General features: G+C 34.8%; 1 protein-coding gene across 4 annotated transcripts in view; it reads right to left on the bottom strand.

The window, feature by feature from the left end:
* The window catches only part of RSRC1 (arginine and serine rich coiled-coil 1), a 402,045-nt gene that overhangs the window by 93,236 nt on the left and 295,293 nt on the right, over window positions 1-13,516 (bottom strand). The window lies entirely within an intron of this gene.

Here is a 13,516-nt window from a genome sequence, read left to right on the forward strand (position 1 = left end):
GAAGTCAGCGGGCCACCATTATAGCTCCCATTCCAAGAAAGATGTTTCAGCATTTCAGAAAAACTCTGGGGTTGGGAGCAATCGAATTATTCCATTTGAGACAAATTATATCCAAGACTTGCTAATTGATTTGTAATGCCTATTCTTTTGAGTAACTTCAGATATCCTACCAGTATATATTTTTAAAGAGTACCTAAGAGAAGTGATCCTTTTAAAAATAAAGATCAAAGTCCAGAAATGGCAATGCTCAACTGTACATGTCAGAAATCAATGATGAGATGCAATAGTTTTCATATCAAAAAAATAATGCCATTATTTCTTTTCCTAATTTTTACTTTACTCTTACATTACAAAGGGTGTTTTTTAAAATATAATTATATATATTTTCATTTATATCACTTGTTTTCATGGCTTCAATTCTTAAGGGAAACAAAAACTTAGGCAAGCCTACCCTATGTCAGACACTATGCTAAGTATTTTCAGATATAGCTATTTCACAGAATTTTCAAAAAGTTTCAAAGAGGCTGAATAAGTTGCTAAAGGTTACAATCCTGATAAATAGGTGAGTCAAGAATTAAAACAGGTCTGTATGTTCTTCTTTTCATTACTCTATAATGACTTTGTAAAAATAGTATGGAAATAACTTATCTAAAACAAATCTAATCCTACTAGTGCTGCTTAATAAAGGATAGTCTTGTTCTTTTTTAGTTAAATTATTAAGTCAGCAGGGTCATGAATGCAATGAAATTGTACAAAAGTATGAAAGCAAATAATTTAGGGTGAAATTGCTGTACTATTAATAAATATTTTGAAGTTGACTGTTTTCTTTCAGGAATACGAAATGCTCAATATTTAAGTGCATGCCATGATTTTGGTTGCCTCAACTTGAGAGACTCATCATTTAAGTGTGAGGGCAAAAGCTGGATTTCAGTGCTGTAATACATACATCTCTATACTAAAAATGCTAACATCTCTGATAAAATGCACACTATCATTGCTGAGTCCACAAATTTTCCCCAAAGGAGTTTTATGCCATGTCCTGATTTATCCTGTTAAAAGCATGTTTTAAACGCACTTTTATAAACCATATTCTGATAGAGGGGTTGTATGGCTGCCCTACTAATTGAGGAGCCCCTATAATGTAAAGAATACCACAAGTTCAATTCAGAATTAATACAACAGATTTTGTTGGATGACAAACTTTGTTGGAAGCACCCTGGAGGTGTGACCTGGTTTTGGAACAGCCTCTGAGATTTCTACTCCCCAGATCTATGAAAATTAGGCACATAATGAAACTCTTGCATTTACTCTCCAGGGTGAAATGTAAACTGGACCAATGCATAATCTTTATCAGCCTATTAATGAAGAGGCATATTCTTTTCTCTCACATGATAGGTGAATTAAACAACAGCAGCACAGTTTAAGATAGAAGAAACAAGGAAAGAAAACCGTATCCCTTAAAAATTACAGTCATGATCTATACCAATATTCAGTCAACTAAATTCAGTACCAAACAGAAACAAGGGACTATAAACGAATTGAAGATCACAGAAGTAATAGGTCAGAAATTTCCTGGATTAGGAGTGAATGAGAAATGTAAAAATCATGTAAGAAATTTAAAATGTATATAAGAAACTTCAGAAGCATTTCTTTCTATTATAGGCAAATTTCTACTAGCAAGTTGATGTACTTCATTAATAAAGCAAACTATACATAAAAACATAAAGGTCTTCAGCATTCTTTATATTTTTTTTGATAAAACACATTATATCTACATATTTTATAGGTGATAAAATACATACATCAAATGGAAGAAATTCATATATTCAAGAAAATGGAAATATAGTACCTCTTTTGAAAATCTTCTCTTATTTCAACTCTACATGGCAGTATTGAAACAAGAGAAATATTTTCAACAATATTACAATATAAAAGCAGAATTAAAAAAATTTTATAATGAAGATCTTAGTTAGAGCCATTTTATCAGTCTATGATGGTGAGAATTTGTCCTCCAAAACTGGAATGCTGCATTTGAAAACAGACACTAATAGTGACTTTCTAGTCTCAGTATTGGTCATTATCAGTATTTAACAACCTCTATTTTGTTGCTAGTGAAAAAAAGTGCAGTCGCTCAGTCGTGTCCGACTCTTCGCAACCCCATGGACCACAGCCCACCAGGCTCCTCCATCCATGGGATTCTCCAGGCAAGAGTACTGGAGTGGGGTGCTATTGCCTTCTCCGATTTTTTTGTTGCTAGATACTTTTGCTGTTGTTGCTAGATATTTTCAATTAGGCAGCTTCCCAGGTGGCGCTAGTGGTAAAGAATCCCTCTGCCAAGGCAGGAGATATGAGAGATGTGGGTTCGATCCCTGGGGTCAGGAAGATCCCTTGGAGGAGGGCATGGAAACCCACCCCAGCATTCTTGCCTGGAGAATCCCATGGACAGAGGAGCCCGGTGGGCTGTAGTCTATAGGGTTGCAAAGAGTTGGACATGACTGAGGCAACAGAGCATGCATGCATGCATTTTCAAGTAGGCATTTAGTTCAGTGGCTCAGTCGTGTCCAACTCTTTGCGACCCCATGGACTGTAGCACGCCAGGCTTCCCTGTCCATCATCAACTCCTGCAGCCTACTTAAACTCATGTCCATTGCATCAGTAATGACATCCAACCATCTCATCTTCGGTTGTCCCCTTTTCCTCCTGTCTTCAATCTTTGCCAGCATCAGAGTCTTTTCCAATGAATCGGTTCTTCACATCAGGTGACCAAAGTACTGGAGTTTCACCTTCAGCATCAGTCCTTCCAATGAATATTTAGGACTGATTTCCTTTAGGATGGACTGGTTGGATCTCCCTGCAGTCTGAGGGACTCTCAAGAATCTTCTCCAACACCACAGTTCAAAAGCATCAATTCTTTGGCACTCAGCTTTTTTTTTATAGTCCAACTCTCACATCCATACATGACTACTGGAAAAACCATAGCTTTGACTAGACGGACGTTTGTTGGTAAAGTAATGTCTATACTTTTAATATGCTGTCTAGGTTGGTCATAGCTTTTCTTCCAAGGAGTAAGCGTTTTTTAATTTCATGGCTGCAGTCACCATCTGCAGTGATTTTGGAGCCCCCCAAAATAAAGTTTGTCACTGCTTCCCCATCTATTTGCCATGAAGTGGTGGGACCAGATACCATGATCTTATTTTTCTGAATGTTGAGCTTTAAGCCAACTTTTTCACTCTCCTCTTCCACTTTATTCAAGAGGCTCTTCAGTTCTTCTTCGCTTTCTGCCGTAAGGGTGTTGTTAAGTTACTTCAATTTTATTTAACGTAGTGAGAAACTTTAGCATGTATAAGCATCACTTGAAAAGTTGTTAAAACAGATTCCTAGCCTGAGATTTTTTGCATTTAAACAAGTCTCAATATATTATTAACTTTTATTTAGAAAACTTTAAATTCATTTTATCCCAAATGTAATTTATTTTTTGGTGGACCTAAGAATTACTTAAAATAATGCTTTTAAAATTGCATGCTATTTGGTGTTATTTATACTCAGGTCTAATTTAATTTCTTTCTCATCAAAGAATGTAACATATATGAAAATTTTTGATACATGTTTAGGTTTACTTTCCTAACTCACATATGGTCAATTTAAAAAATGTTTAATCAGCACTTGAAAAAAAAATATTTCCTAACTCTTGAAGTCTCATATGGGTTTATTAGAGCAAGCAAATCTATTAGTTTGTTGTTGTTTCGTTAAGTTTATCTCCTATCAATGATGGCAAGGTTCAAAGTTTATCTTTGTAATTGTGCCAATATTTGCTTTATATATTTTGAGACTATGTTATCAGATGCACACAAACCAGACATACTAACTTGATGCAAATCACTATCAACACAGTGTATTCTGAGGAAGGGACTTAACAACTTAATGAAGTAAACATAGGAATCAAACAAAGCAAAATGATCTATAAATGGAAAGCTTATCTTTACTGAAAGATCGAAGCATCCCAGTGAAGGGTATGCTGAATCAGAATTCAAGAAGCCACATTCTTATGTCAATGAAACCACTGTCCTATTAAGTAAATTTGAAGAAGTGCTTGAGAATTCCCATCAGCAAGATATAGATAATATTACCAATCCTTCTCTTCTGTTTAGAGCAAGACATGAAAGAACTGCCATGTGGACAACCTATGGGGAAATTTTCTTCTTTTTATTCTGTTATTTCTAAGATTGTAGATCTTCAAAAATATTTTGAATGGACTTTCCTTCTCTAGTTCATTACTTGACCCACAGTACTCAATATACTGCTATACAGTAGATGCTCAATAAATATATGACTTAATGAAGACTGCCAAGAAACTAAGAGATGAAAATATACCTCATACCCAATTTAGAGAACCACAGAAATTGAGAGAGTTACAGAGAGTGGCTGAATGATGAAAACTTAAGTCTTGAATAATTTTGGTTTGTTCACCAGTTGCTTTTCCTTGTCTCAGATGCCCCGAGGACTGGAAGCCAAGCAAGGACATTCAGACCACTTTTCTGAGGGCACCTGATGTGGAAAAGCCTGCAACGTAGGCTCAGTGGAAGCTATCATCTTCCCTAGAATGTGCTCTCAAAAACTGGTCAGAAAATCTCATTTTCCTTAGTATGACCTACAGCACCCTTCACTAAGTGGTCCCAGTCTTTATTTCCCAGTCTGCCACCACTTCATCCCATATGCTTTTTCTCCAAACAATAAGAACTTATTCAATTCATTAAATATATCACACTCTTACAATTCTGTGGGTTGTTGCTGTTGCATTTTTTTTTTTTTTTTGGTACCCTAGGCTTGGAGAGTTGTTTTACTCACTTTTTAAATGCTACATTTTACAAGAATCCCTTCCTAACAATAGACTGAGTTAGTTGCTCTGTGTAGTACCTCTATTTTGGCATTAATCACATTATACTGTAATCATGTGTTTAATGAATTTGTTTCTTATTCACCTTAGCATCCTCAAAATTCAGTTCAGTGCCAATGAATGTTTACTAAATTAAACTTTTGTCAGACTATTTTCAATTTTTCAAAAAAGTAAACAGTGGTAAGACAATTAGCTACAATAACTAAAGTCATTTATAGCTTCAAAATAGCAAGTATTTATACTGATGTCTGGTTACATATAACAACACACTACTCTAAGAATCTGGTATAATAATATATTGCATCAGATTCCCAACCAAAAGCTTTTTAGATATGTTAAAAGGCTGAAAGACATTTGTTAGAATATGATACCTTCAACACCATTATCTGTTAGTGAAATGGCTGAAACCAGGACATAGTGAGTAGCTGGGAGGTGTCCAGCAGAGGGGCACAGGGATGGATTCTGAAGCTAGACCGCGTCTACATTCTGCCTCTACTCAATTACTAGCTATGAGACCAAGACACGCATCTTAGCTTCTGCGTGCCTCAGTTAGTTCACCTGAAAATTAAGGTTCATGATGTATATTCATGATGTAATTTATACATTTTTAACCACTTTACAAGTTTTCAGAAAGTAAATCCTTTCTTCGTCACAAAATCTCATTTAAAGAAATATGAATTAAGTACATGTAATGTGGTTTCTTTGATATTTCTGAGAAATCGTATAGGATATAAAATGGGTCTATTAAAACTGAAAAAGAGAATATGTACATATATGTGTGTATATTTAATGTTCTTAGATACATTCCTCTAAGAACAAATTTAGCTGTATTTGTCCTCTCCTACAAATTTAGCTGTATATTTGCTTTACATTCACAGTATTCTAAAATACAAATTGTTCAACTGTCTTGTGACTTCCTCCATTCCCCTTTAGCCTCTTAACCTAGCTAATACTAATTTCTCCTCTTAGGTCTGAAAGGACTGCATTCATTTCTGCAAGTACAGCCAGTTGGACATGTGTCTTTCTTCTAAGTTAGACAGCCAACTCCCTGAAGTCAGATATCTTACTGATTTTAGTATAGTGTAGTCTAAGGCATAGATTGTTAGTACCTAAATTACTGTTTATTAAACTAAACTGAAAATTAATGTGTAAAATAATGACTCTGAGGAATAGCAATGTATTAAAATTTTAATTCTGTTCATGTCACTTAAATATTTTATGAACATCCATGACAAAAATGGATATTTAAGAGTTTTAACAGTGTCTCAGAAAACCACATTAATTAGCATATTTCATTCTAGTAATATGAATATTATCTCAAGTATAAAATGTGGCACAACCTCAAAAATTCTAATTTCAAGAGTATTTGAATTTGATATATGCTTACTTATGTCTACACACATATACATAAACAAGCTACAAATTAAGAGTGAATCCTTCTCTTACCAAAAAATTCATTTAGGATATGATTCAATATCTAGGCTTATATGCTTTAGAAGTTTCCCTGTATAACACATACTGAAGAGCAATCATTATGAATCTTGAATGTTCACAGTAATCAAATATCAAATCAAATAAAACATCTTTGCAATCACAGTAAACAGCCATTAAAATCCTATACTACTTCAAATACAACAAATTTAGATATTTAGGGAAATTTTTTCCCATTAATTATTTCCTTTGATTTCTACTATTAGGTACTTCTTATTATATCATCAACATAAAACAATGACATTGGCAACAGGATTCTTATTTTATGTTGTACCAACGTGGCCTTAGAATTAAATAATATTATTAATTTAGTAACACTATTAAAAATTAACACATACAAGTGAAGCACCTGAGTGCATTTGTATTGTTAGAAAACAAACAAACATAAAACCAAGAGTTTTTACTTCATATCCTTGAAACACAACTTTAAAAAACAGATATTTTAACAAGGCATTATTTTACACCACACATCAGTAGGCCTAGCATTTTTATAGATAACAATATAATTTTGCTGCAAGCATATAAATTTTCCAAATATTTTTGATTTATGATAAAGTATAATTTCATTACAGAAAAACATCAATATATTTTATCATAAATGGTTAAGTAAGCCTGAGACATTTAAAAGTCTTATACAAAATAGTCATTCTGATTTCATACTATTTTCAATACTTTGAACTTTTCTGTAGAACATACTGTCATCTTGTAATATCTTAAGTTTACAAGTAGAAGAGCATAGTTTTAAAAACTTTGCCCATTTATTGTATGTTGTTCAAGGTAACAGTTTCAGAGATGAAGTGAACAGAAATACTTGTTTCTACTAATACTATTTGTCTAGAAAACTTTGTAAAACAAAATATGATGAATAAACCAACCTTTGTGGACTTATATTTGTGGACTCTTATTCTCTGTGAATTTCTTATGAGCAAATTACAGGAATAAAAAACCAGAACTGAGTGTAGAAGCCTACCGCAAATTAAATATACTATAGTTCATACTGGAGTGCCTTGCCCTTTCCTTCCCCACCCCCCCCCCAAAAAAAATCAAACATAAACAGCACTTGAATGTCGCTAGGTGGCGCAACAAGAATAATTTTTCTTTCTGCTTCTTCTACAGTCTGTTGGAATGTTAACAAACTGAATGACAGGACAAAGTACTCAACATCAGTGTTTGCAGAATTCTTATCTAAACTACATTTTTTATCTTTACTAGAGTTGTATTAGTTTATAATAATAAAATAATTTTTAGCATAAGGAAACTTCAGTACATATTTGTTTTATTTTTAATTTTTATAATATTGCTTTATTTTTCTATTGGCTATTTTGAACACTTGAAATAGTGTCAGGCTTTTAGGGAAATAAAATGGTACTGCTTTTATTAAAACCCTGGCCAAAAGTATTATGTAGCTTAAAAGTGAAAACTGCTAACAAATTACATCTTACAGCTGTGAAAGCAAAATATATAATTTTATAATATACAACATGTTAGAGGTTTTCACATTGAGATTTTTAAGCATTCTACAGCAGAGTCAAAAAGGAACAATCCAGGAATCAGAAGAATTAGACTCTAATTCTAGCTGAGCAATGATCAAGTTTGTGACCTGGGCTGAATTTTCCCAGTCAGCTGACAGAGTTCGATTTGCCTAGTTTTAAGGTCTTTTCAGTTTTCAAAAAGATCATTCTAGACACTCTAAAAATGAGTGACAATATATTTTGCAAAGAGATAACTAACATTTTCCTAAGAATAAAGTTTAAATGTATATTTTGCTATAATAGCATCAAACCAAAAATCAAATTCTGAATAATTTTAACAGATATCAGAGCCAACAGTTAAGCATTTTAAGATCATTAATTCATCTAGCAAAAACTATATCTAGAGATATATTTGTTCTTCTCTTTTAGGAGAGGGTAATTTTTAGAATGTTGCTGTTTAGCTGCTAAGTCTTTTGCGACCCCACAGACTGTAGTCTGCCAGGTTCCTCTATCCAAAGGATTTCCCAGGCAAGAATACTGGAGTGGGTTGCCATTTCCTTTTCCAGGAGATCTTCCTGAAACAAGGATCAAAACAGTGTCTACTGCTTGGCAGGAGGATTCTTTACCAATGAGCCACCTGGGAAGCCCAATTTTTAGAATATTTTTAAAATATTTTGATAGATTTTAGACATTTAATTTTCAAACTGTGGCTATTAAACCTAGATTTTATAATGGTAGTGCTACAACTGTGATACATTCAGAGTTTCTCAATCACTGAGCCACAAATAGGTTACAGGTGTGCTAAAATACCGATCCTCTTAGCTCTCAAGGCAGGGTCTGAGGTGGCTGGAGTTTCACAGCCAGTAGCCTCTGGATAAAAGTGTTCAACCTCTTGTGTCAACCAACTATTATCCTTTTGCATGTCATGGCATGAGAAAGACTGAGAAGCCCTGCACAGTAGCATCGTTGTTTTATCTTCATCTTATCTACAGTAAGTTACTTAAGAGACCTTTGGAAAACATTACATGTCTCCTTTAAACTTTCCCAGAGTTAACTTGGAGGCTCCTATATAAAGTTCTCAATAATTACACAATTTCCAGCTGAAATTAATTTCACAAAACAATATGAATACTGATGACTAATAATAAGAGGGTATTTTAACATGGAAAAATATGTACAGCTTCTGTGCTAAATAAGCTAATTTATCTACAACCTATTTAATTGTAAACAAACATATCATTATGTATGTCATACACTATTTCTTGGCTCATCAATTTTAATACTGAATTAAACTAGCACGGATTTTAATGTGTGGTTTTTCTTCTTTGCTTCTAATATAGGGGACTAAATATAACCTATAAGAATAAGGGTATATAATTTCAAGTTATTAAATTAATTTGTGAAGAACCATTTGGACATAGCTTCTTTGGTGGCTCAGCAGTAAAGAATCTGCAGGAGCTGTGTGTTCCATACCTGGATGGGGAAGAGTCCCTGAAGGAGGGCATGGCAACCAACTCTAGTATTCCTGCTTGAAGAATTCCATGGACAGAGAAGCCTGTCCTACATGTTACGGCCATAGGATCGCAGAGTTGGACACAACTGAAGTGATTTAGCATGCATGCATTTGGACGTATTAATTTATCCAGGTTGGATCTTTTTGCTGTTAGTTGAAAGTACACTTTGTAAGTAACCATAACGTACATGAGCTTCCCTAGTGGCTCAACGGTATAGAATCCACCTGCAATGCAGGAGACCTGGGTTCAGTCCCTGGGTCAGGAAGATCATCTGGAGGAGGAAATGGCAACCCACTCTAGCATACTTGCCTAGAGAATCACATGGACAGAGGAGCCTGGAGGGCTACAGTCCATGGGATCACAAAGCGTCGGATGGGACAGAGCACGCACTACACTATATAGTGTATATAATACAGAGTCTCTAATTTTGTGTGTGGGTTTGTGTATTATTTCTAGGAAAATGTTTTTATCTTATTCCCAAGATTAAGGCTAAAGTCACTGTTCAGTCACTGATGTGAAAAGTATATAATGTTTGGTATGAAATATGTGATATGTATTATTTTAGGCTAGTATATATTTTATGGATAATAACAACAAATCTAGAAACAGTATGTGAAAAAAAATTGTGTCAATCTAAAACCATCATGAAAAGCCTCAGTTCTGCAAAACTATGAAAGCTAATCTCAATTCAAAATGAGTTAAATATTAAACAAACTTCTCTAGAGGAAGGGACTGCAGATAGCTTTGTCCGTGTTTTTAGAAAGATTAACATTCTAGTCATAGATCTTTAAGGGGGAAAAAAAAGTACACCAAGGAGGGACAATGGCTGCTGGGAAGCAAAGGTAAAAATTGACAGACAAAATTCAGTAATAGCAATCAGAGCAAACCTCCCCAAAGACTCTCTTATGTCCTGGTTACTGCCTACTGTATTAAGACTGCCTTTCTCATCACTTAATGCTTATTTTCATCACTTTGCTTAAAATATTGATAATCAATTAGGGCTACGTCTGTTTTGCCACAGAATCTGTGTCACAGTCTATCAGACTGTCAGGGCCAATTCAATCCTCATTCAAAGTTAATTTTTTCTTCATAAATCTGCCTTTGGAGGAGTCATTAGGCGCAGAACATAGCCAGAGGTGCAATCACCTATTCTCTTTCATTAGTGGCAGGCAGAGAAGGTGAGGGAGATTATTAGAACTTTGGAATGATCACAAAGCAGCGTGCTGCCTGTCAGATCCCCCCAACATTTAATTCATCTAGCCAACTCACCAGCACTCTTTGCCAACAGTTTTAAATGGACATTATTCATGAACATCTGTGACATGCTGAATATTCTGAACTGGAAATGATGAAAAAGCAATGCCCCCTTTGACTTTAAAATTAATTCTATGGTCAAAACAATTAAGAATATAACAAACATGTTTTGTGATGTTATTTTTAGTCATCTAATATATGTTTCAGAAGCAAAACAATTTACTAAGGCTAATAACACATGAATATATAAGGGAAAATTAATACATAACATAAAAATTCTCAGCATTAAGCAGTATTTTTAAAGCCGATTTTACCTACATTAGAATTGAGCAGATTTTTTTCCTCCTAAGTGGACTTATATAGAACCAATTTAGATAAAAAATATTTCATTTGAAATTTTAAAAGCTGACATTTAAAAAAATACTACAAATGTCTTAGTTAAGAGGTGTATTAGACCTTTGAGTTATATGAGGAAGAAAGTTGATAGAGAAATTTACTGAAATAAAAGAAACAAGCAAAAAAACTAAGTAAGGAAAACTTAAAACAATTCATTTCCATTTTAAAAGCTACAAATAGTTGTATTTTTTAATAAAAAGAAAAACTGGACTGTTTAAAATGCTTTGTTCTTTGGAGTGTCCTGCCCTTTATAACCTAGAAAAATCCTATTAGTTGCCAACCTAGAGCCTAAAGAAATGCTCTGCTAGCAACAGTTTTTGTGCAGATTTATCTGCAGTTTGTTTAAACATTTACTCATAATACCAATCTCATGACATGAAGATTTTAATTACTATTATCAAAGTCAAAATGTTCTAGCATAAAATGATTTTTATTAAACATCAGCCTTAAGAAGTAACTGCTACAGCAGTTCCCAAACTCTGATCCAGACGAGATACTAAAAGGGTTCTATAGTTAAATATATCTGGAAAACATTCGGTTGGGCAAAATTAAACTATTTCTTTACTTCAGAACTCATCAAAATCTATAATATGATAACGTGTATTATGTCTATGAGGGAGATACAGAATGATGAGTCTCAAACTATTTCATTATGGAGCCATTTTAATATTACTATCAACAAAAGGTCTTCCTAACTTTCTCAGGTGAACTATGACTGCTCTGTCCACACTGGATCTAAAATTATTATTTAAATGTCTTACTTATTTAAAATATGTCTATTGAGTGCACTAGAGAAGACACTGGCAAACTGCTTCCGTATTCTTGCCTTGAGAACTCCATGAACAGTATGAGAAGACAAAAAGATAGGACACTGAAAGATGAACTCCCCAGGTTGGTAGGTGCCCAATATACTACAGGAGATCAGTGGAGAAATAACTCCAGAAAGATGAAGGGATGGAGCCAAAGCAAAAACAACACCCAGTTGTGAATGGGACTGGTGATAGAAGCAAAGACCGACACTGCAAAGAGCAACACTGCATAGGAAACTGGAATGTTAGGTCTATGAATCAAGGCAAATTGGAAGTGGTCAAACAGGAGATGGCAAGAGTGAATGTCAACATTTTAGGAATTAGAGACTAAAATGGACTTGAATGGGTGAATTGAACTCAGATGACCATTATATCTACTACTGTGAGCAAGAATCCCTTAGAAGAAATGGAGTAGCCCTAGTAGTCAATAAAAGAGTCCAAAATGTAGTACTTGGATGCAATCTCAAAAACAACCGAATGATCTCTGTTTATCTCTAAGGCAAGCCATTGAATACCACAGTAATCCAAGCCTATGCCCCAACCAGAATTGCTGAAGAAGCTGAAGTTGAATGGTTCTATCAAGACCTACAAGACCTTCTAGAACTAACACCCCAAAAAGATGTCCTTTTCATTATAGGGGACTGGAATGCAAAAGTAGGAAGTCGGGAAACACCTGGAGTAACAGGCAAATTTGGCCTTGGAGTACAGAACAAAGAAAGGCAAAGGCTCATAGCGTTCTGCCAAGAGAATGAACTGGTCATAGCAAACACCCTCTTCCAACAAGAAAAGACTCTACACATGGACATCACCAGATGGTCAATACCAATATCAGATTGATTATATTCTTTGCAGCCAAAGATGGAAAAGCTCTGTACGGTAAGCAAAAACAAGACTGGGAGCTGACTGTGGCTCAGATCGTGAACTCCTAACTGCCAAATTCAGACGGAAATTGAAGAAAGTAAGAAAAACCACTAGACCATTCAGATATGACCTAAATAAAATCCCTTACAATTATACAGTGGAAGTCAAAATATAGATTCAAGAGATTAGATTTGATAGGCAGAGTCCCTGAAGAATTATGGATGGAGGTTCGTGACATTGTACAGGAGGCAGGGATCAAGACCATCCCCAAGAAAAAGAAATGCAAAAGAGCAAAATGGCTGTCTTGAGGAGGCCTTACATAGCTGTGAAAAGAAGAGAAGCCAAAAGCAAAGGAGAAAAGGAAAGATATACCCATTTGAACACAGAGTTCCAAAGAACAGCAAGGAGAGATGAGAAAGCCTTCCTCAGTGATCAGCGCAAAGAAATAGAGGAAAACAACAGAATGGGAAAGACCAGAGATCTCTTCAAGAAAATTACAGATAACAAGGGAACATTTCATGCAAAGATGGGCTCAATAAAAGGATAGAAGTGGTTTGAAGGATAGAAGCAGAATATATTAAGAAGAGGTGGCAAGAATACACAGAAGAACTGTACAAAAAAGATCTTCACTACCCAGATAATCACGATGGTATGGTCACTCATCTAGAGTCAGACATCCTGGAATGCGAAGTCAAGTGGGCCTTAGGAAGCATCACTACGAACAAAGCTAGTGGAGGTGATGGAATTCCTGTTGAACTATTTCAAAGCCTAAAAGATGATGCTGTGAAAGCGTTGACCTCAATATTCCAGCAAATTTGGAAAATT

The sequence above is a fragment of the Cervus canadensis genome, chromosome 7 (assembly GCF_019320065.1).
Source record: "Cervus canadensis isolate Bull #8, Minnesota chromosome 7, ASM1932006v1, whole genome shotgun sequence".
NCBI classification, from domain to species: domain Eukaryota; kingdom Metazoa; phylum Chordata; class Mammalia; order Artiodactyla; family Cervidae; genus Cervus; species Cervus canadensis.